Source organism: Tenrec ecaudatus, chromosome 2 (genome assembly GCF_050624435.1).
Source record: "Tenrec ecaudatus isolate mTenEca1 chromosome 2, mTenEca1.hap1, whole genome shotgun sequence".
NCBI classification, from domain to species: domain Eukaryota; kingdom Metazoa; phylum Chordata; class Mammalia; order Afrosoricida; family Tenrecidae; genus Tenrec; species Tenrec ecaudatus.
In genome coordinates, this window is record NC_134531.1 from 212,350,878 (window position 1) to 212,372,104 (window position 21,227).

Below are 21,227 nucleotides of genomic sequence, written 5' to 3' on the forward strand. Positions count from 1 at the left end.
GGTTCCCAGCTTCACCTTTATTCGAGAGGTAGTGGGCATGTAAACTGGATCAAATCCAGAATTGGCTGAGGGCCATGACCCTCTATTCCAGCCATTCAAGTTAGACTGCTATTCATTTGGCCTAGGAGTTTTCTGCTTATATAGAACAAATAAATATTTAGTAGATGTCTCATCTACTTCATTCCTAGGGGCACCACGCCTAAATAACCAATGTCCCAAGTCCCTTAAAGTCAGAGCATTCTGATTACTGCCTTGACTGTGTTCACTACAGTACCCATGTTCACCTTATCTCTGGCAATGAAATACTACCACTTGGCCCCCTACCATAAAAGGTCCAATTAGTCCCATTGTAGTTAGGTATCTCAATTCAGGTAAGCAGTTCCCACGGTCAAATCTGTGGGTCCAAGTGGATACATCCATTTTAATATGTCAGTTTCCCTAAACCTTTGGATGTCTTTTTCTAAAGTGTTCAATGCAGGCCAGCTTTATTTAAGTATAAGCCACTGCTCAATCTGTGCTTTGGTGAACCAACCAATGAAATCAAATTTTAATCCTCTTATAAACTCTTCAGCTGAAACATTGAGTGAAGAATCTGCTCTTCAATAGTTAACACGCTTACTGCTAACTAAGTGGTGGACATGGCCATGTACTCCTAAGAAACAGCCATTCAACATCCTGTGGAGCCCAGTTCTATTCTGCACACACTGGGCTTACCGTACGTCAGAAGTGACCTGATGGCGATTGGTTTGGCTATTACTTTATAGGTATGACTATACATATTTGCTTTTATACAAATGATGATAGTACCATAACTGTAAAGTTATTACTTTATAGGTATGACTATATCTATATTAACCATTATATAAATTATTATAGTACCAAATTATTGTACAATAATAAGTCTCCTATTTCAGTGAAGGCAGATTTTTCTGATCAAGAAAACAATCTCCTTAGCTGTATCTCTTTTTTCCCCAATATTTTATTGGCATATACTTCACATGTACAATTCAATAGCTCCATCACATCAAGAAGCGTCGGACATCATCACCACCATCCGTTTTAGGACATTTTCTTTGTTCTTCTGCTCATTGTTATGAGCTCCTCATTTCCCCCCAACCGTCCCTGCCAGACCCCAAGGAACCATTACTCCCACTAATTTCTCTATAGATTTACATATCCTGCAGTCCAGTTACAGGAAACACTAAAAAACAAACAAAACTAACAAGAATAACAAAGTAAAACTGATAAAACCTCAATCGAAAAGAATACAGAACACATTAAAAACTAGAACAAATTTAAATGGAACATAAGGAAGATCAAATTACGGGGTGCTCAATTTTAACCAAACTGCGTCTATCACGTCTCAGCCTTCTGGCTTTGATCAAGGGTAGCAACCCAACTGCATCTGCAACAATTCACTCTCTGGTGCATTCAGTATGTTAGCCAGGCTGTTCACATCTCTGGTTCATGGTCAAGTGGGATTCATGCATCCATGGTTTATGTATGTCTCTGGTTCACCTTAGACACACCAATGTCATTTCATGTTAGAGAGCCTTGGGGCATCACTTGCATTGCCATCAAGTCAATGCTAACTCATAGCAACCCTATAGGGAAGGCGAGAACTCCCCCTTAATCAATATATGTTTAAAATGAATTTCTTACAAATAGGATCCCTAGAATTAAGTAATGTCAGAATCAACTCGATGGCAGTGGGTACTATTTATTTATTTGTTTTATTTTTAACTGATCATTTTATTGGGGGGGCTCTTACAAATCTTATAACAATCCATTGTTCAATTGTATTAACCACACTTGTACATATGTTGCCATCAACATTTCCAAAACATTTTCTTTCTACTTGAGCCCTTGGTACCAGCTCCTCTTTTCCCCCTTCCCATCCTCGTGAATATTTATTTATTAAGAAAGATATTTTGGGTAAATGAAGTATCCCTTTGAGAATATAGCTAAAATTAATTGGCAGTAACTATTTAGTGTTCATTCTGAAAAAGATTGTTTGACTTAATTGTAAACTATAAGTAGCTTTTAAATGTAAAAGATTTTAAGTGGCCTTGTTAGTAATCTTAAATAAAATACCTATACAAATTACAATATAAAAAATGAAAAAGAAGCTTTTAATCGGCTCTTAATCGAAGCTTTTAATCAGCTCTTAAGCTTTTAATTGGCTCTTAATCAACCCATATTAAAAGCCCGGACCAATATAACTTTGTGTCCCTGCACCAAGAGCACACACCGGAATTCCCATGTCGAAACCTCTGAAAGTAAGGGAAAACATGACTACCAGGGTTCTGGTTCTTACACGCAGGGCTTATGTCAAACAAGACGTGAGCTTCAACAGAGCTCTGTGATCAGTGGATGGTCGCAAACAAGTACCCTTAGTAACATAGTTTAGTATTGTTATCCAAAAAAAGAAAAGAAAAGGAAAAAAAACCACTGCCATTGAGTCCAGTGGTACTTTTTGCACGTATGTTTCTCCTCCTGGGTCACACTTTGTACTTCACCTATCGAGGCTTGCTAGAACATAAATATAGTTACAGGTCTAGAAACTAAAATTGGTGATGGGGGTGGATCCTGGGGATATTCTGTAATGTCTTACAAGGCATCTACTTGAATAGTTTCCCAAGTGACAAAGACTCTTCCGGCAGCTACGTTCATCAGATAGGGGCGGAAGGGATACTGGCTTTACTGGGGACAGCGGCTTAGCATACAAAGGTGGTGTGAGCTCTTAAAAAGGGAATAAGGAAGCTGGTCCTGTTAGCAGGAGTGATCCAACAGAATTTAAAGGCTCAGTGGCCTCAGCGTCTTTATTATCTGTCCATATGTCCCTGCCCAAACCTTAGGATCCTATTAATTTCTAATCAATGCCGTCACTCTAAAGTCAGACACTATTCAAGGTTTGCAATTCAACCAGCATTGCATTTCAACCACCGGAGGGGCCCTGGTGGTATGGTGATAATGCACTGGGCTGCTAACTGCAAGGTCAACAGTTTAAATCCCCGAGACTCTCTGAGGAGGAAAGAGGAGGCTTTCTGCTCCCATAAAGAAATGTAGTCTCAGAGACCCACAGGGGCAGAGATACCTTGTCCTCTAGATTTGCTGAGTTGGAATAGACTCGATGGCCGTGGCCATGAGTTACAGTAAAAATCTGGGTTTGGTTTTTCAGCAATATCAGCTCTGCTAGTGTCAGAAATAAGGCTTTCTTTCTGGGCACAAGTGGCAACTTTTAAATCTTGTACACAGCACCTGTCGCTGCAGCGCTGAGCATATCCCTTTCTTTTTTTTAATTTTTTGAGTTTCAATATTGAATCTTTTTATTAAAAAATCCTTTTATTGGAGGCTCATACAGCTCTTATAACAATCCATACATCAAATTGTAACAAGCACATTTGTGCATATGTTGCCATCATCATTTTCTTTTCTTCTTTTTAATCATTTTATTGGGGGCTCTTACAACTCTTTTTTTTAACATTTTATTAGGGGCTCATACAACTCTTATCACAGTCCATACATATACATATATCAATTGTATAAAGCACATCTGTACATTCTTTGCCCTAATCATTTTCTTTTTTTTCTCCTCTTTTCTTTCTTTACATTTTATTAGGGACTCATACAACTCTTATCACAATCCATACATATACATACATCAATTGTATAAAGCACATCCATACATTCCCTGCCCCAATCATTCTCAAAGCATTTGCTCTCCACTTAAGCCCTTTGCATCAGGTCCTCTTTTTTTTTCCCCTCCCTCCCCTCTCCCCCCTCGCTCATGTGCACTTGGTAATTTATACATCGTTATTTTGTCATATCTTGCCCTATCCGGAGTCTCCCCTCCCCCCCTTCTCTGCCGTCCCTCTCCCAGGGAGGAGGTCACATGTGGATCCCTGTAATCAGTTCCCCCTTTCCAACCCACTCACCCTCCACTCTCCCAGCATCGCCCCTCACACCCTTGGTCCTGAAGGTATCATCCACCCTGGATTCCCTGTGCCTCCAGCCCTCATATGTACCAGTGTACAACCTCTGCCCTATCCAGCCCTGCAAGGTAGGATTCGGATCATGGTAGTTGGGGGGAGGAAGCATCCAGGATCTGGGGGAAAGCTGTGTTCTTCATCGGTACTACCTCATACCCTGACTGACCCACCTCTCTCCTAAACCCCTCTATGAGGGGATCTCCATTGGCCGACACTTGGGCCTTGGGTTTCCACTCTGCCCTTCCCCCTTCATTAAATATGATATATATATACACACATATACATACACACACATATACATACATATACACACATATATCTATTTTTTTTTTGCATGATGCCTCATGATCGCACTGGCTGGTGTGCTTCTTCCATGTGGGCTTTTTTGCTTCTGAGCTAGATGGCCGCTTGTTCACCTTCAAGCCTTTAAGACCCCAGACACTATCTCTTTTGATAGCCGGGCACCATCAGCTTTCTTCACCATATTTGCTTATGCACCCATTTGTCTTCAGCGGCATATCCCTTTCTTTCATTACTTTGTCTAGTGAAAGTTGTATTAACCAATCAGCTTCCTTAAATTCCTCAGGCTGACAAAATTGTAGAAAAATACTAGATATGCAATCACTTATAGAGTTGTCTCCAACAAAGACTTGATCCAACGGTGGTCCTATTTTGCATATTTCTATTGTCACCTCATGCCATGGGTTAGCAGGACCTCCTTACTTCTGAGGAGTCCTGGTGGCTCAGTGGGCTACAGATTGCAGGGTCAGTGGCTCAAACGTACAGGCTTCTCCAGGAGAGAAAGAGGAGGCTTTATGGTGCTGTGAATATTGATAGTCTCAGCAAACCTGTGTAGCGAGTCTACTGTTTCCTACAGGGTCTCGATGAGTCAGAATCAACTTGATGACCGGGGATAGATTCCGTTGACTTTCATGACTGGAAACAGCGTGATCGGGGCCGTAAAGCTAGCCAGACGTACAGAGAACCAATTCAGAAAACTCATCCTTATGACGCTGCTCTTCTAGAACCACACTCAGCACCAAAGGCTTTATTCTGGGTTCTCTAAAAGAACAAAACCGAGGACCAACTCAAACTCTGCCGTTGAGTGGAGCCTGATTCACAGGCACTGAATAGGGCAGCGGGGAACTGCTCTTGTGTCTTCCCGAGGCTATCACTCTTTATAGGCGCAGGAAAGCTTATCTTGCTGACACAGACGCTTGTGAGTTAGAACCTTGCAGTTAGCAATCCTCCGTATGACCCAAGATATCATCGGGGCTTCTTCATAAGGACACATGTTTGGATTTAGATCGAAATTGTGCTAACTTTTTATTTCAAGCAGATAAATGCATGTCATATACTTCCCTGTTTTTTTGATATCTTCTTTTATGCCTTCCAACAGTGGCAGTGAAGTTGCTCTTCTATCTGTAGTTTTGGTAACTCCCACCCAGCACGCAAACAAGGTGCTAAAAGATTCTGACTCCCGGATTGGTCAGTTTACCATTCCAATGGATAGAAGAGTGAGCCATTTCAGAAGGAAGAACAGCGAATTCCTTGGCCATCAAGAGAGACGCACCAGTCACGTAACATATGCCAGACAGTTACCCAAAGCTCCTGAGGCAACAAAGTCACCAGAGTCCACAGCACTGAGACCAGGAGCAGAGCAAGGGGCTTTCTGGCCAACAGAACAAGTAAAGCTGAGTGCCTTTCAGTAGAAAACTGGCTTGTAGACTATGGTCCAGTGGCCGTTACATAATCTCATGTCAACTTGTGAAGGGGTGGCGTTTAGCCTGCCAATCAGGTCACAGCTTGATGACTTCATCTGGAGGTGCTACAGAGATAAATAGCTCCCTGGAGGTGGGCACACACTCGGCAGGACATTCCTGTTGACAAGACACATGGAGCTACATGCTGATGGAACCAGAGCCCTGGAGCTGGAGGATCCAAGTGGAGACTCAGGCCAGCGTTGAGAGGTTTCCACCACTACTGGATCCACAAGACTTTCCACTCACTGGCTTGTGATCTTTCTTCCTGCATTTGGCATCACTGCATGTGGTCCATGAGTCTGAAGAACTTATAGACCGGTAATGGGCATATGGACTAATATTGGACTTATGAACTTGACCTGGACTGTGCTGGGGTGTTTTCTTAATATACAATTGCTTTTGATATAAAGTTTTTCCTTACACACAGATGCGTCTCCCTGGATTTCTTTCTCTAGGCTACCCATATGAACACAGGTGCCTTTGGGGGCATGTTTCAGTGCTAAAGGAGTTGTTTTTTGTTAACACTTGTCTGAGTGGGACAGAAGCCAAGGAACCACATGGTCAAGAGCCAGAGATAGCCAGGCCTGACAGCACAGCTGAAAAGAGGTGTTGTTGACCAGGGAACCTTAGCTTTCTTGCATGCTGATCCTGACTGGTGGTAACCTATTGACTTTCCTAATCAACTCCCATAAGTGTGAATGGTGTTTGTCAGTTCTCTGTGGCCATCGCAACATATCGCTGAACCCAGCTGAGAAGCAGGGTGCCATGGGAGGAGCAGTCGGTGTCCTGATCGTGCAAAGAGTGATGGAGACTGGAAGCATGTTTGACCTGCATCTTAGGAGTAGGTCTACCCTGGAGTAGATGTGCACTTGGATTCTCCTTCCTGCTTGTGGAGCTGGGGGAGGTCAGACATGACCCCCTGCCCATGCCATTTTCCTCAGGAGTTTTTCTAATTTTTCTCCAGGACTGATGAACTTATAGGGACAGCAAGTAGAACAAGGCTTTCACGGGGAAGGGTGCACTAGGAAGGGAGGTAAAAAGAATGTTTAGAAACTGACTGTGTACAATTCCGCTTGACATGCTTGAACTATGGAATGGTATTATATATGTATTTACTCCCAATTAAGAATAAATTTTTTAAAGAAAACAAGTTGCATACACCACAGCATTTCACTTTACCCCAAAGCATATCCACACAATTCTCAGGGTTAAAAAAAAAAAAATCTATGGAACCCTGGTTGTGTACTGGTCACGTGTTAGGCTGCAATTCTCATAGTCCATAGTTCAAAATCACCAGCACTCTGTGGGGAAAAGACCAGGCTTTTTATTCCCTTACACAGTTACAGTCTCAGAAACTCATGAGGAGTCACAATGGGTCAGTATCGATTCGATGGCAGTGAGGGAGGGAGTTTCTTCAACTATGAAGACATTCTCCCATACAATCGCCCTAGCATCGTTACAATAGACAGCACTTTTAAAATATGGCATTTTCCCGTAGTCAGTTGGTGATGGAGAAGGACGTGAATTATTTAGCAATACTGATTCTACTTATCTCCTTCAGTGCGGTCGTAAAAGTGGGATAGGGACAGGCATTTGACCTCCTTGAACTTTATAAGCCTGCATTTGAATTGTGGTGCTGGAGAGGAATATTGAAAGTACCAGGGACTGCCAAAAGGACAAATGTGTCGGTATTGGCAGAAGCAAGGCCAGAGTGATCCTTAGAGGCACAAATGGCAAGTCTTTGTCTTACACACTTTGGACATACTGTCAGGGCTCAGGCATAGGAACAATTGTGAAGATGGTGCTGGACCGGGCAGCGTTTCCTTCTGTAGTGCAGAGAGCTGTTGTGGGTGGGAGCCAGCTTGATGGCACCTAACAACAACAGCTTTATAAGCCACCGCTTGTCTGTCAGTTTGTCATCCTGGGTGGCCTGTGTGTGGCTGTGATGTTGGGACCTAGGCCACCAGTGTTTTAAAATACCAGTAAAGCCACCCAAAAGAAACCTTGATTGCATCGTGCGTTCAGAGTTGGGCTGCAAACCATGATCAGCAATTCGAAAACCTCAGCTGCTCCATGGGAGAAAGATGAGGCTTTCTCATCCTGTAAAGAGTGACAGTCTCAGATTAAAGGGATGGGGCATGGAAAACACTAAGAATAGCAGTAGGGCGTGGTCAGATACAATGCCCACACATGGAACGAGCTGTCTGCTTGTGAGCGATCGTGGTTGTTGCTATTTGTCATTCAGTCGGTTCTGACCCTGGTGGTCCTCTGCTTGTGGCCTCTTCTGACTGGGAAGAGCCATCAAAAACATGAATAGCAGCCAGACATAATCAGATATAATGTCAGAAGATCAACCTTCCTCTTCAAATACGATTGGGAAAGAGCAACCTCCTCAAAAGAGAGTCAAACAAGATGATGTGGATGTGGCCAAGCTTGCAGAACCTGCATTTGCCGAGAGGAGCAGCTGCTAACATCCATCAGGAGTGGAATGTGGACTGTGTAAGGATTTATTAATCAAGCTCAAGGACAGGAGCGTTCAATGCAGATTGTAGCTCAAGATAAACAAAACCCAAATCCTCACAACTGGACCAAAGATAGCATCATGATAGGTGGAGAAAAAATTGAAGCTGTCAAGGATTTAGTTTTGCTTGGATTCACAACCAATGCACATGGAAGCAGCCTGCAAGAAATCAAGTGATGTATTGCACTGGACAAATCTGCTGCCCAAGACCTCTTCAAATACTACAGACAAAGGATATCACTCCTGATGCCAACCGTGATGTTTTCAACAGTAACTGACAGGAAGAGATTCATATTTGTACTCATCCCAAAGAAAGGTGACCCAACATCATGCTCAAATCATAGAACTATATCATTGATCTCACATACAAATAAAGTCTTTACTGAAGGTCATCTAACAACAGTTTCAGCTGTATATTGACAAGGCGCTACCAGAAATGGAGGCTGGATTCAGAGAGAATGTGGAACAAGGACTGTCATTGCTGATATCAGATGGATCTTGGCTGAAAGAATGAAATTTCAGAAAGATGTTTATTTGTATTTTATTGACTTTGCCAATGCAGTCAACTGTGTGGACCCTGATAAACTATGGCTCACCTCAAGGATGGGAATTCCAGAATACTTTATGGCGTATATAAGGTATTCGAACATGGATCAAGAGGAGAGGCACTTGTGTAACCATAGCAAGGGAATGTTGCATGGGTTTAAAAGCAGAAAAGGTGTGTTTTGGAGTGGTATCCACTCATCACACTTATCCAATCTCCATGCTGAGAAAATCACTAGAGAAATTGGTTTATATGAAGAAGAGTGTGGCATCAAGATTGAAGGAAGGCTTATGAACAATCTGAGAAATGCAGATGACCCAACCTTGTTTGCTGAAAATGAAGGAGATCTGAAACACTTGTTAATGAAGATTAAGATTGCAATCTTCAAAAAAAATGTATAGTCAAAAAAATCCTCACAATTGGACCAATAGGTAACATCATGATAAATGGGGAAGAGATTGAAGTTTTTAAGTGTTTCATCTTGCATGGCTCCACAATCAATGATCATGGAAGTATCAACCAAGATATCGAATGAGGCAATATATTGGGTTATTCTGCTGCAAAAGACCTCTTGTACAGTGTTGAAAAGCAAGGATTGACTTGCTTGATTAAAGCCCCGGTATTTTGATTGTCCTCATATGCGTGTGGAAATTGGATAATGAGTAAGGGAAATCGAAGAAGAATCAGTACATTTGAATTATAATGTTGGCTAATATTACTGAAATTGCCATGAACTGTTAAAAGAACAAACAAATATGTCTTGGAAGAAACACAGCCAGAATGCTCCTTAGAGCCAAGGAGAGCGAGACTTTGTCTCACATGCTTTATACTTTTTATGGGGGGAGACCAGTCCCTGCAGAAGGACATCATGCTTGGTAAAGAGAGGAGCAGTAAAAAGAGTCACAGGCTGGATTGACACCGCGCCTGCAACAATGGGCTCAAACAAGAACGACTGTGAGGCTGGTGCAGGTTCTGTTGTGCAGGATGTCACTATGAGGTTAATAGGGAAGGACAAGGTTGCAATTCAGGCTCAGAAATGACTCAGGATACAGTTCAGGTAAGCCTCTTCTCAGATGTGCCCATGACAGGCCTCCCTCTGGCTTTGAATCCCTTAGCCCTTCAGACCTCTTGGGTTCGTCTGCTCTCTGCCCTGCTCAGACAAGGGTTACAGCACTCTTTAGTTCCACCAGTAAATGTCTAGAGACCTTCCCCCGCTGCCCCCCCCACCTCCCTACTCCCCCAGTGCACAGCCTGAAAGCACTCGGCTCTATTGCTCAATGGATTGGCAAGCCTTGCTCTCCCAAGTGCTTAGAGGCATTCCACTCCACTAGCATACCTCCTGCCCACGGGCACTCAGCTTTCCCACTTCATGGGACAGGGAGCTCACTGCACCAGCTTTGACTGATCCCCTGGTCCGGCTGCCTCTGCTCTTTCTCTGCCACTGTGTCTCACCATCTCTCCCCACCGTCTCAGATGTGATAGCTTTGTGCCCAGGGTCTGAGAGCTTTACCTCACATGGACCTCAGGTTTCAAAGGACAGGTCTGGTCCTGTCTCTTCTTCTTGGGGGTAGTTATGTCCCCTTTCTGCTCTGAGATTGACTCCCTTTTAAGGACACCAGATGGTAAAATTAGTTGATCCCCTTGTTAGAGTTCCAGACACATTATTTACCTAGTCTCGCACCCACGAGGGTTCCATGAAGCTTTTTGGCATTATTTCCAAGCTGCCCAATCATTGGATGGATCACAAACACCTTATTTGCGTCATCCTACCCAGTCACTTGGTGGGAGCTATAAAGCTGTCTGGAAAGGACAAATAAAAGTGATCCTTGCACGGCAGCGGTAGACTGAGTTAGGGTTTCTCAATAAAAAAGCACTGGGTACTAATCTTGGGAACCTATAAATATTACCTTATTTGGAGAATTTTTTTTTGAGATATGATTAAATTTAGAGTTTCCAGATGGGGAGATTATTCCAGATTACCTGTGTGGCCCTAAATGCAATCCCAAGTAAGAGTTACTCAGAGGGAGGGTTGATGTGGACATCTCAGGAGGAGGCAGTGAGACCACAGAGGCAGAGACTGGAGCGATGCTGTATCAAAGAAGGCCAGGAGCCAAGAGAAGCTGGAAGAGGCAAGAAACGGATTCAATTGTGGAGCTTCCAAATGAATAGCCCTGTAAGAATGAGTTTGAACTTCAGGCCCCCAGAACTGTAAGAGAATAGATCTGTGTTGCTTTAAGTCACCAAGTTTGTGGTAATTTGTCACAATGATCATAGGATAGTAATCCATTTCAACTGCTAAAATTTCTTAATAATTCGAATGGATTGGCTGTGGAATTTGGTTGGGGTTGGGGTGGATTTCTAGATATGCCACTGTGTTATCTTCAAACAATGATAGACTGATTTCTTCCATTCTAATTTTCAATCATGTAATCTCTCTTTCTTTTACTTGAATATTGAACATTTACCAGAATATTGAACAGAAGAGTTGTCAGAAGTTATCCTTTCAATTTCACCATCAAGAGTAATGTTTTGAATCTTTATCAGGATAAGAATGTTCCCTTATATTTAAATACATGAAATGAACTTTTATGGATGCATATTGAAGTTTTATTGAATGTTCTAAGTATATTAAACTGGTTTTATGAGTCTTATCTTTCCACGTGTTACTGTGTTGAACCACATTGATAGCTTTTCTCATGTGAAACTATCCCTGAAATAAACTCACCTCAGTCATAACCTTTTTTTATACACAGTTGGATTCATCTTATATTTGTATTTTTTCATTTGTATTTGTGAATTAGAGTAGCGCATACTCTTCTTTCATGATTTTTCTCTCTGGTTTAGATATCAATTACTTGGCGGGAGTTTTGTACATTTTTCTGCAGCCCGGAAGAATGTTTGAAAAGCTAGAAATAAACTTATTGGAAGTTTCTGAAAATTAACCTGTATCAAACCATATTCTCTATTTTGTTTTCACTCTTATTTTTCAGCATTGGGTTGTTTTGCTGTCCATTAATAGCTCAATTTCTCTTGAGAATGTTGAGGGTGTAATCAGATATTCCATTTCCTTTTGAGTCAGTTTGGAAAGGTAAATTTGTTTGCAGTTAGACGCTTTTGCCTTTGATTGCTGATGCATTCACAGTTGTGATTTTTTTTTAATTCCTGGTAGTTTATTCTTGCTTTCTCTGCCTTTCGCCTGATGTAGTTCAAAAGATTTGACCCTTTGTAAAAGTCTTTTTTTAAGACCAATGTTTCGGTTTATACTCTATATTTGTTTTGTCTCCTTTGTTCTTGTCTGTTGGGGTGCAGTGAATAACTTGTTATGGCTCTTCTAGCCATCATCTTTGTAACTCCCTGAATGACTGGTCAAGGCCATGTCAACAGGGTGTATGGAACCCTAACGTGGGCACTGGTTGCTTTTGCCATCCCTCTAGGTTGTAAATGAGCCATGTCCGAAGCAGAGGCAGGAGATCTCTTTACCATCAAGAAAGAAGTACTGGGGTTGGAGCTCACCCTCTGGCACCCCGAGCTACCTGTGCAACGAATTGTCTCCATCCAGGAGACCGAGAGTCTCAGGACCAGGGAGAGACCATGCCTGCTGGTGTGGCTGAGAAGAGGTGCTCTAGACCCCCAAAATAAAAACAAAAAAACTCCTGTATTCTGAGCACTTCTAATGGTGAACTTCCCTGATGACTTATTATTATTCACTGTTAACTTCACCTCTAAACCCCATAATTGTGAGTGTTATCTGTGAGTTCTGTGTGGCCAGAACCTGGGAACGTGCCGTGGGAAGAATGGTTGACGTCAGAGTTGGTAAGGAAGTTGAGAGGGCAGAGGCATGTCCGATCTCTCTGCCCTGGGGTGATGTGGGGTCTGGTCCTTCTTCACCCACGTGAAGTCAGAGGAGGTCCGATACAGCACCCACACCATTCTTACGCCTCTCTGGATAGTTCCCGACTGTCTTGTCCCCAAATTTCTAACCACATTCATAGCTCTCTCATTTTCAGTCTTTCTTATTTCCAATGTGAGTATTCAAAAGTTAGGACATTTCCTGAAACCCATTGCTTAGGGTATGTAATATTTTTTTCTTTCTGTTTTCTTTTTTTTTTCCAGTTTTAACAATTTTATCATTTCCAGCGGGTGTATTTTTTGGTGAGTTTTTTTTTTTTTGCCTCTGATTGCTGAGGTTGTTTTGTTGTTGTTTTTAATGTGTGCTTTTTTAATGTGATGAAATTTTTGAGTCCATAGGATTTTTAAAGTTTTCTTTTTATGACCATTTTATAAATAAATTCCATTTGGGCCAGGAAAATATTGACTATGTATACTTTTCAAACTTGTTTGACAGCTGTTAATTTTTGGCCTTTGGTATCCACTCACTGGCCCCTGCACCTTCCAGCCTATTCCTATTGACTGAGCAGCGTTTGGAAATTTTCCATTCTGTGCCTATCCAGACTGCCCAACCCCAGTTTTTTAGTCTTTGTAAACAGTACGAATTGTGTCCCTAGCTCCGTTTTTACTGGATCCAATCAATCACTTGCCCTGCCTGGAACAGGGATTGCTCCTAGATTGCCCTCGGCCCCGATAAGCATGTTGCCCATACCTGTAAGAACAGGGGCCAGTGGCTTCATGAACTCAAAGAATCCAATGGACACATCACAGGTATAGACCAGGCACCCAAAATGGCCAGCATCATCTCTCATGGGGCGGACCACAATGCCTATGTCTGGAGCCAGAAAGATGGTGTCTGGACACCCAACCTGATCAGTCAATTTCGTGACGTGGTCCCCACCCAAGAACAGCTGTGTGAAGTACAGCTCATTTCTGCTCTTATTTTGAATCTGAAAATGGCTGGTAAGAAAGGAGGCACAGCTTAGACTGGTATCCCAGCAGGGCTTTTTGGACCAAGGCTGGTATTACTTTGGTGCGGGGTATTTTCCACCCACCTGAAAGGAGGGGCTGAAAAGCCAGCCTGTCCACGATGGGGCACAAGGTGCCTTTTGGTCGGCTGAAGGCACTTGGGGTGGTTTTTCTCCCAACAGGAGCAGCCTGGCCCGCGACAGCTATGATAACACCATGACTGTTGCGGATGCCCCAAAAGGTGTGTAGGTGTCAACACTGAAGACAGAGTTCCTGCCACTCCCATGTGTATCCTTTGTCTTGGACAATACACATGGCCGTCTGCCACAACTGCTGCCCCATGCTCGTCAACAATGATGACCATGGGGACTTAACCTTTGTCTCCAAACTTGCCTTTCCGAAAGAGAAGACCCTGGGCAACACGTTGGCCATGGAGAGCTGAGTGCTGGACAGCCTTGGAACTCTGCACCTTGCATTGATCTACTTATGAGATGGACAAACAAGATTGCCTTAAATCCTGCATTACAGGCAAGGGTGAGAGCTGAGATTTGAGGATCTTAGAGCCTTCCGTGCAGGGTCTTCAAAGAATTTACTGTCTAGCATGGTGAACTGAGCATCTGACAAACTGCAAGGAACACTGAGAACATATATCTTACACTGAGAACATGTATCTTACAAATATTTTGTGTAATGTGGCGAAGAAAGCGGATGGTGCCCGGCTATCAAAAGAGATAGTGGCTGGGGTCTTAAAGGCTTGAAGATAAACAAGCGGCTATCTAGCTCAGAAGCAAAAAAGCCCACATGGAAGAAGCACACCAGCCAGTGCGATCACGAGGTGCCAAAGGGACCAGGTATAAGGCATCAGGCACACACAAAAAAAGAATATGTGTGTGTGTGTGTGTGTATATATATATATATGTATATATTTATATATATACCACATTGAATGAAGGGGGAAGTGCAGAGTGGAGACCCAAGGCCCAAGTGTCGGCCACTGGAGATCCCCTCATAGAGGGGCTTAGGAGAGGAGATGGGTCAGTCAGGGTGCAAGGTAGTACCGATGAAGAGCACAGCTTTCCCCCAGATCCTGGATGCTTCCTCCCCCCAACTACCATGATCCGAATTCTACCTTGCAGTGCTGGGTAGGGCAGAGGTTGTACACTGGTACATATGAGGGCTGGAGGCACAGGGAATCCAGGGTGGATGATACCTTCAGGACCAAGGGTGTGAGGGGCGATGCTGGGAGAGTGGAGGGTGAGTGGGTTGGAAAGGGGGAACTGATTACAGGGATCCACATGTGACCTTCTCACTGGGAGAGGGATGGCAGAGAAGTGGGGGGAGTGAGACTCCGGATAGGGCAAGATATGACAAAATAACGATGTATAAATTACAAAGGGCACATGAGGGAGAGGGGAGCGGGGAGGGAGGGGAAAAAAGAGGACCTGATGCAAAGGGCTTAAGTGGAGAGCAAACGCTTTGAGAATGATTGGGGCGGGGAATGTATGGATGTGCTTTATACAATTGATGTATGTATATGTATGGATTGTGATAAGAGTTGTATGAGTCCCTAATAAAATGTAAAAAAAGAAAAGAGAAAAGAAAGAAAGAAAAGAAAATGATTAGGGCAAAGAATGTACAGATGTGCTTTATAGAATTGATGTATGTATATGTATGGACTGTGATAAGAGTTGTATGAGCCCCTAATAAAATGTTTAAAACAAACAAAAAAACAAAAACAAAAAAACCCAAATATTTTGTGTATATGTGTGAACATGGTTGTTGGAAGTTGTGTTAGTCTGGGTACTTTAGATAAACAAATCCACAGAAACTCATATGTATAAGAGAGAGTTTTATATAAAGGGTAAGTGCACATCAAAAATACATCCCAACCCAGTGCTGCCCAAGCCCACAAGTCCACCATTAACCCATATGTCCAACACCAATCCACAAAGTCCTCCTCCATCTCACAAAACACATGCAATCATTCTGACTGCAGGAGGAAAGCTGAGTCAGTGAACGTGTAAGCATTGCAGCACTTGCAGGGGTCTCCACATGGCTGCTTCTGCACCCAGGGCTGCATTGGGTTAGGTCCACAGCTTCTCCTCAGGGATGTCTTGCAGAAAGTGAGCCTTGCCAGCTGAAGCAGGGAACTGGCTAAGGCAGCTGCACCCTGGTAAAACGATCACAGAGCAAGAGACCCAAGAACTAGAAAGGTGAGGCTTACTGAGCCATTTATCCCCTACCCTTCAATTAACCCCACATGTGTTTATCGCCCAGGTTGGCACAATAAACTTTAATTATCTCAGAAGTGTTGGTTTTTAACTAGTAGCAATGTTTTGTTTTGTATTGTGTGAGTGTGTGTGTGTGGTGGCTGTTTCATTCCAGTCTTGACCTTCGTCCTCAAAGGAACATCCTTGCTTTAAAGAGGTCGTGTTCATCTGCATCCTTGGATCTCTTGACTGCTGCTTCCATGAGCATGATTGTGGATGAAAATCTGTCAAGATGAGATCTTTGACAACTTCGAACCTTTCTCCATTTATTCTGATGTTATTTATTGGTCCATTTGTGAGGATTTTGGATTTTTTATATTGCATTGTAATTCACACTGAAGGCTGCAATCCTTGATCTTTACCAACAAGTACTTCAAGTCCTCCTCGCTTTCAGCAGGCAAGGTTGTGGCATCTACATATCCTGGGTTGTTAATAAGCCTTCCTCCAATCTTGGTGGCACATTCTATTTCATATAACCCAACTTCTCTGATGATTTGCTGAGCATACCAGATGAATACGTATGATGAGAGAATACAACTCCGACACACAGCTTTCCTGCTCGTACACCATGCTGTGTTCCCTTGTTCTGTTTGTACAACTGGCTCTTGATCCATGTACAAGTTCCACGTGAACACAAGGAAGTGTTCTGGAATTCTCATTCTTCTCAAGGTTATCCATAGTTGGTAATGATCCACACAGTTGAACTCCTTTGTATAGGCAATGACCACACACACACACACACACACACACACACACATGTTTCTGATATTCTCGGCATTTAGCCGAACTCTACCTGAAGTCAGCAGGCTGAACCCAGCCTGCATTTCTGGCAGCTCCCTGTCAATGTACTGCTGCAACTATTTTAAAATTATCTTCAGCAAAATTTTACTTACACACAATATCAACAATATTGTCTTAGAATTTGAGCCTTCTGTTAGGTCACTTTTCTTTGGAATGGGTCAAAATATGGGTCACTTTCAGCAATTGGCCAGGCAGCTGTCTTCCACATTTTGGCTTAGACCAGTGAATACTTCATTAGCTTGTTGAAACATTTCACTTGATATTCCATCACTTGCTGAAGCATTGAGGATGTGGATAGCCGAACAAAATTTCCAAGAAATTAAAGTGGGGAGAACAACTTCTACCTGAGAGATAAATGGACACTCTTACCAGGTGGATAGCTAGTCAGTAGAAATTTGGTGGAACAAAGGTGTAACTTCTTTTTTATTTTTTTACATTTTATTAGGAACTCACACAATTCTTATCACAGTCCATACATATACATACATAAATTGTATAAAGTGCATCCATACATTCCCCGCCCCAATCATCCTCAAAGCATTCGCTCTCCACTTAAGCCCTTTGCATCAGGTCCTCTTTTTTTCTTTTTTCCCCTCCCTCCCCGCTCCCCCCTCCTAAGTGGACCCCTGTAATCAGTTCCCCCTTTCCAATCCACTCACCCTCCGCTCTCCCAGCATCGCCCCTCACACCCCTGGTCTCCTGAAGGTATCATCCACCCTGGATTCCCTGTGCCTCCAGCTCCCATATGCACCAGTGTACAGCCTCTGCCCTATCCAGTCCTGCAAGGTAGAATTCAGATCATGGTAGTTGGGGGGAGGAAGCATCCAGGACACGGGGGAAAGCTGTGTTCTTCATTGGTACTACCTCGCACCCTCATTGACCCATCTCCTCTCCTGAACCCCTCTGTGAGGGGATCTCCATTGGCTGACACTTGGGGCTTGGGTCTCCACTCTGCACTTCCCCCTTCATTCAATATGGTGTATATATATATATATATATATATATATATATATATATATATATATATATATATATATATACACACCATACATATACATATATAGACCAAAGGTGTAACTTCTAATGGGCAACAAATTTGTAACACAAAACGGAAATCATTCACCCTCAGAAGACAGCTGGGGCGGGGCAACCTGGAGTGAGTGGGGTACACACGGGACGGTGTTCTGTTGTGGAGGGTATGAGCTGATCAGCAAGCAAGCAAAAGAGTGTTGCTAGAGAGGGACTTCTTAAGGAAGTCTGCAAGGACCATGGAGGCTGCCAGTATCCCTGCTGTGACTGGAATACAGACTGTGTTCATCCGGGTAGACTAGAGAAGCAAATTCATTGACTTTCATTTGTGTGTAAGAGAGAGCTTTATATCAAAGGGAAGTTGTATATTAAGAAACCATCCCAGCCCAGTCCAGATTAAGTCCCTAAATTCAATATTATCCCATATGTCCGATACTAGTTCATAAATTCTTCCGCAGACTCACGTAGCACAGGCAGTGATGCCAAAGGCAGGAAGATCACAGGCCAGTGGGTGGAAAGCCTTGTGGATATAGTGGCACTGGAAGCATCTCCAGGGCTTTGGCTGCCATCAGTGTCACTCCATGTGGCTTATCCACAGAAAGGTGAAGCAGAGAGTCCCACGTCCAGGGAGGAAGACAGGTGGTCCCAGAATCTTCAGGAGAAGGCCATGCCCACAGAGAGCATCATTGGCTCTGATCAACAGGCTAGACTCCACCCCTGCACGCAAGTTGACAGGAAATGATGTAACTGTCACACAGATCTTCCTCGGAAGGATTTTGACTCATAGCAAGTCTGTAGGGCGGGGTACAACTGTCCCTGAATGGATGTTGTGCCAAATGGCTAGTGGAGTTTGGGAATAAATTATGTAGGCATTCTTTGGCTCTGTCTTTTCACTTTAAACCAGTCCATGTCAATCTGCTTACAGGAGTCCCAAGGGAGCCCGAGTTTCCATTCCCATGGCTATGGTAAATTGGTTCTGGCATCAGTTGAATACTTCATTAAAAAAACCATCATTCCCTTTTTGGGTATGGATTGAATTACTGCATCCCCACACTCATCCCCAAATATGTGCCATAAATCCTAACTTCTACATAGGTGGTTATTATAAGCCCATTTGGGAATGGGTTGTCTTTGATGTGTTAGTGAGTCAGGATTTCAGCAAGAATGGGAAGGGATGCTGGGCCACAGAGGACCGCCCAGGAGCAGATGCTCAGGAGATAGGGGTCTTGCCCAGAGCTGACGGAGAATGAAGGCATGGGAGAACCAGCATCTTGAATTCATCCTGCCAGCTTCCCGTACCGTGAGAAAAGAACTTCTGGTCATTCAAATCATCCTTCTCCAAGTAACAAATACACTTCTTCTTTGGACTGCTTTTGTTTGTTTTATTGTATCCCATTTTCCTTCTTTTTAAAATCATTTTATTGGGGCTCGTACAACTCTTATCACAATCCATACATACACCCATGTGTCAAGCACATTTGTACGTATGTTGCCATCAACATTCTCAAAATATTTGCTCTCTACTTGAGCCCTTGGCATCAGCTCCTCATTTTTGCCCTACCCTCCCCGCTTCCCCCTCCCTCATGAACCCCTGATAATTTATAAATATCACACATCTTGTCTTTATTTGGGGTTGGCATGAGAATGGTAACATCAGCAAGTATCCCCCAATAGTGTATGTAGTACACGTGACTATGTCAGTGAGGAAGACCCTAGAGGGATGAATGGAAACAGGCTGCAGCGGTGGGCGTACAAAAAACCTTCACACCAGACAGGGTGTCTGTCTGTTGTACCTAAGGTCACTTGCAGGGCTGGAACTGGCGTCATGGGCACAGCGTCACCATCATACTACTAAGCATTATAGAGCGGTACCAAAAAGGGGGGACGAGTCAGGGTACTCAAACTTCGGCTAAGTCCAGGACGGTTTTGGCCACATGGGAAAAGGTTAAGGCCAAGGTCTTCGAGGAGGCCACTCCCCGCTCTGCTCTAAGTCCCCTCCATGGCGCCACTCCTAGGTCCTCACTGTGGGTACGGAAGCCACCAGGCCGCTTAGGGAACCGGCAATGGCGCAACTCCAGGGCAGCACTATAGGACTCGATCGATTCGCGTTCGCCAGAATCACCCTCCTTCTTCAAACTTGGGGTGCCCTGGCCGCTTGGGCCTTAAGACTCGCGCAGTTTGGGGAGGGTGTAAAGCGAGTCACCTTTCTGCCCGGCTCCGCTGCCCACGGAAGGACGAAGCTCCGGGAAGGGTTCCCCTGCACCGCGGGCCGGGCGGGGAGCGCGTCCCCGACTTTGCTCTGGAAAACACCTCCTCCGGCCGCTCGGGTCCCCGCCCAGGGCCCGCCCGCTCTCGCCCCGTCCCTCCCCCTGTCCGGAGTGACCCGGACCCGCTCTAGGGCGCGTCACCTCCCACCTGGGACGCCGCCTCCGGTGATTAAAGCCCGAGGCAGCCGGGGGAGGGTCAGGGACTTGGTTAAGGCCGGCCCGAGGGAGAAGGGGCTGGAGAGCACGAGGCGGACGCAGGACCCGGGGCGGCGAGCGCCGGGGCGGCCCGAGCGCGGCAGGTAAGCGGCTCCGGCGGCGGTTCCTCCTTCGTCCCCAGCTCCGGGTCCGTGCAGTCTGGGTGGCGGGACCTGGTCCCCGGGGACCACTGACTCCCGGCGCTCGGTGCGGGGTGCAGTCAGGTGTTCTCAGGAAGCTGACGGCTGCAGGTGCGCCCTGGCGGACACTGGGTGCTCTGGACTCCGCCGGGCCACGTGCCCTCCAGGGGGGCGCTAGGCACCCCGGGCCCTTGGCTGGGCTCGCCTTTGCCCTGAGTTCTGACGTCGCGTAATTGGGCCGCTGGGCCCGTGGTCCTGAGCCCATGGCCGGGCAGAAGGTGCCCACCGGAACGGAGGAGTCAACCGCTCTCTCAAGTCCGGCCGTCCTTGGACTTGAGTCTCCCCAGCTGGGAACCAGGGGTGCACTTCACCCTTTGGGGGCGAGGAAGCCGGGGGGGGGGGGGATGGCGGGCTCGCGTCTTTGTCCGAGAAAATCTCAGCGGCCCTGAGTGTTACCTGAACCCCTGCTGCGGCCGCAGCTTGGTTTCCACCGCGCCGGGGAGAGACTGCAGATGCCGCCGGTGATACGCGCAGCGGACAGGCGGCGTCTCCCGGCCGGGACCCGCTGGAGGTGGAGCAGTGGGTGCCCTGCGCCTGGCCCGCGGGCCCTGTCGGGGTTTGTCTGAAGGCTTGGAAAGTTTGCCGTGTCCCAGGGGGCGGGGGCAGGCGGCCCGCCGGCACTGACTCTAGGGTGCCTAGGTGAGAGGTAGCGGGGAGTAGGAGGGGGAGGGGGGAAGAGGAATCCCTGTGGTTTGTTTGGGAAGGAGATGAAGGCCGGCCAGGGGCGGTCAGCCTGGGGGGCTGGGGAGCCCCGCAGGCTCCCTAGGCAGCGCACCATTCCACTCCAT

The 21,227-nt window shown here is 45.1% G+C and overlaps 1 pseudogene; it reads right to left on the bottom strand.

The window, feature by feature from the left end:
• The window catches only part of LOC142440496 (uncharacterized), a 119,573-nt pseudogene extending 98,346 nt beyond the window's left edge, over window positions 1–21,227 (bottom strand).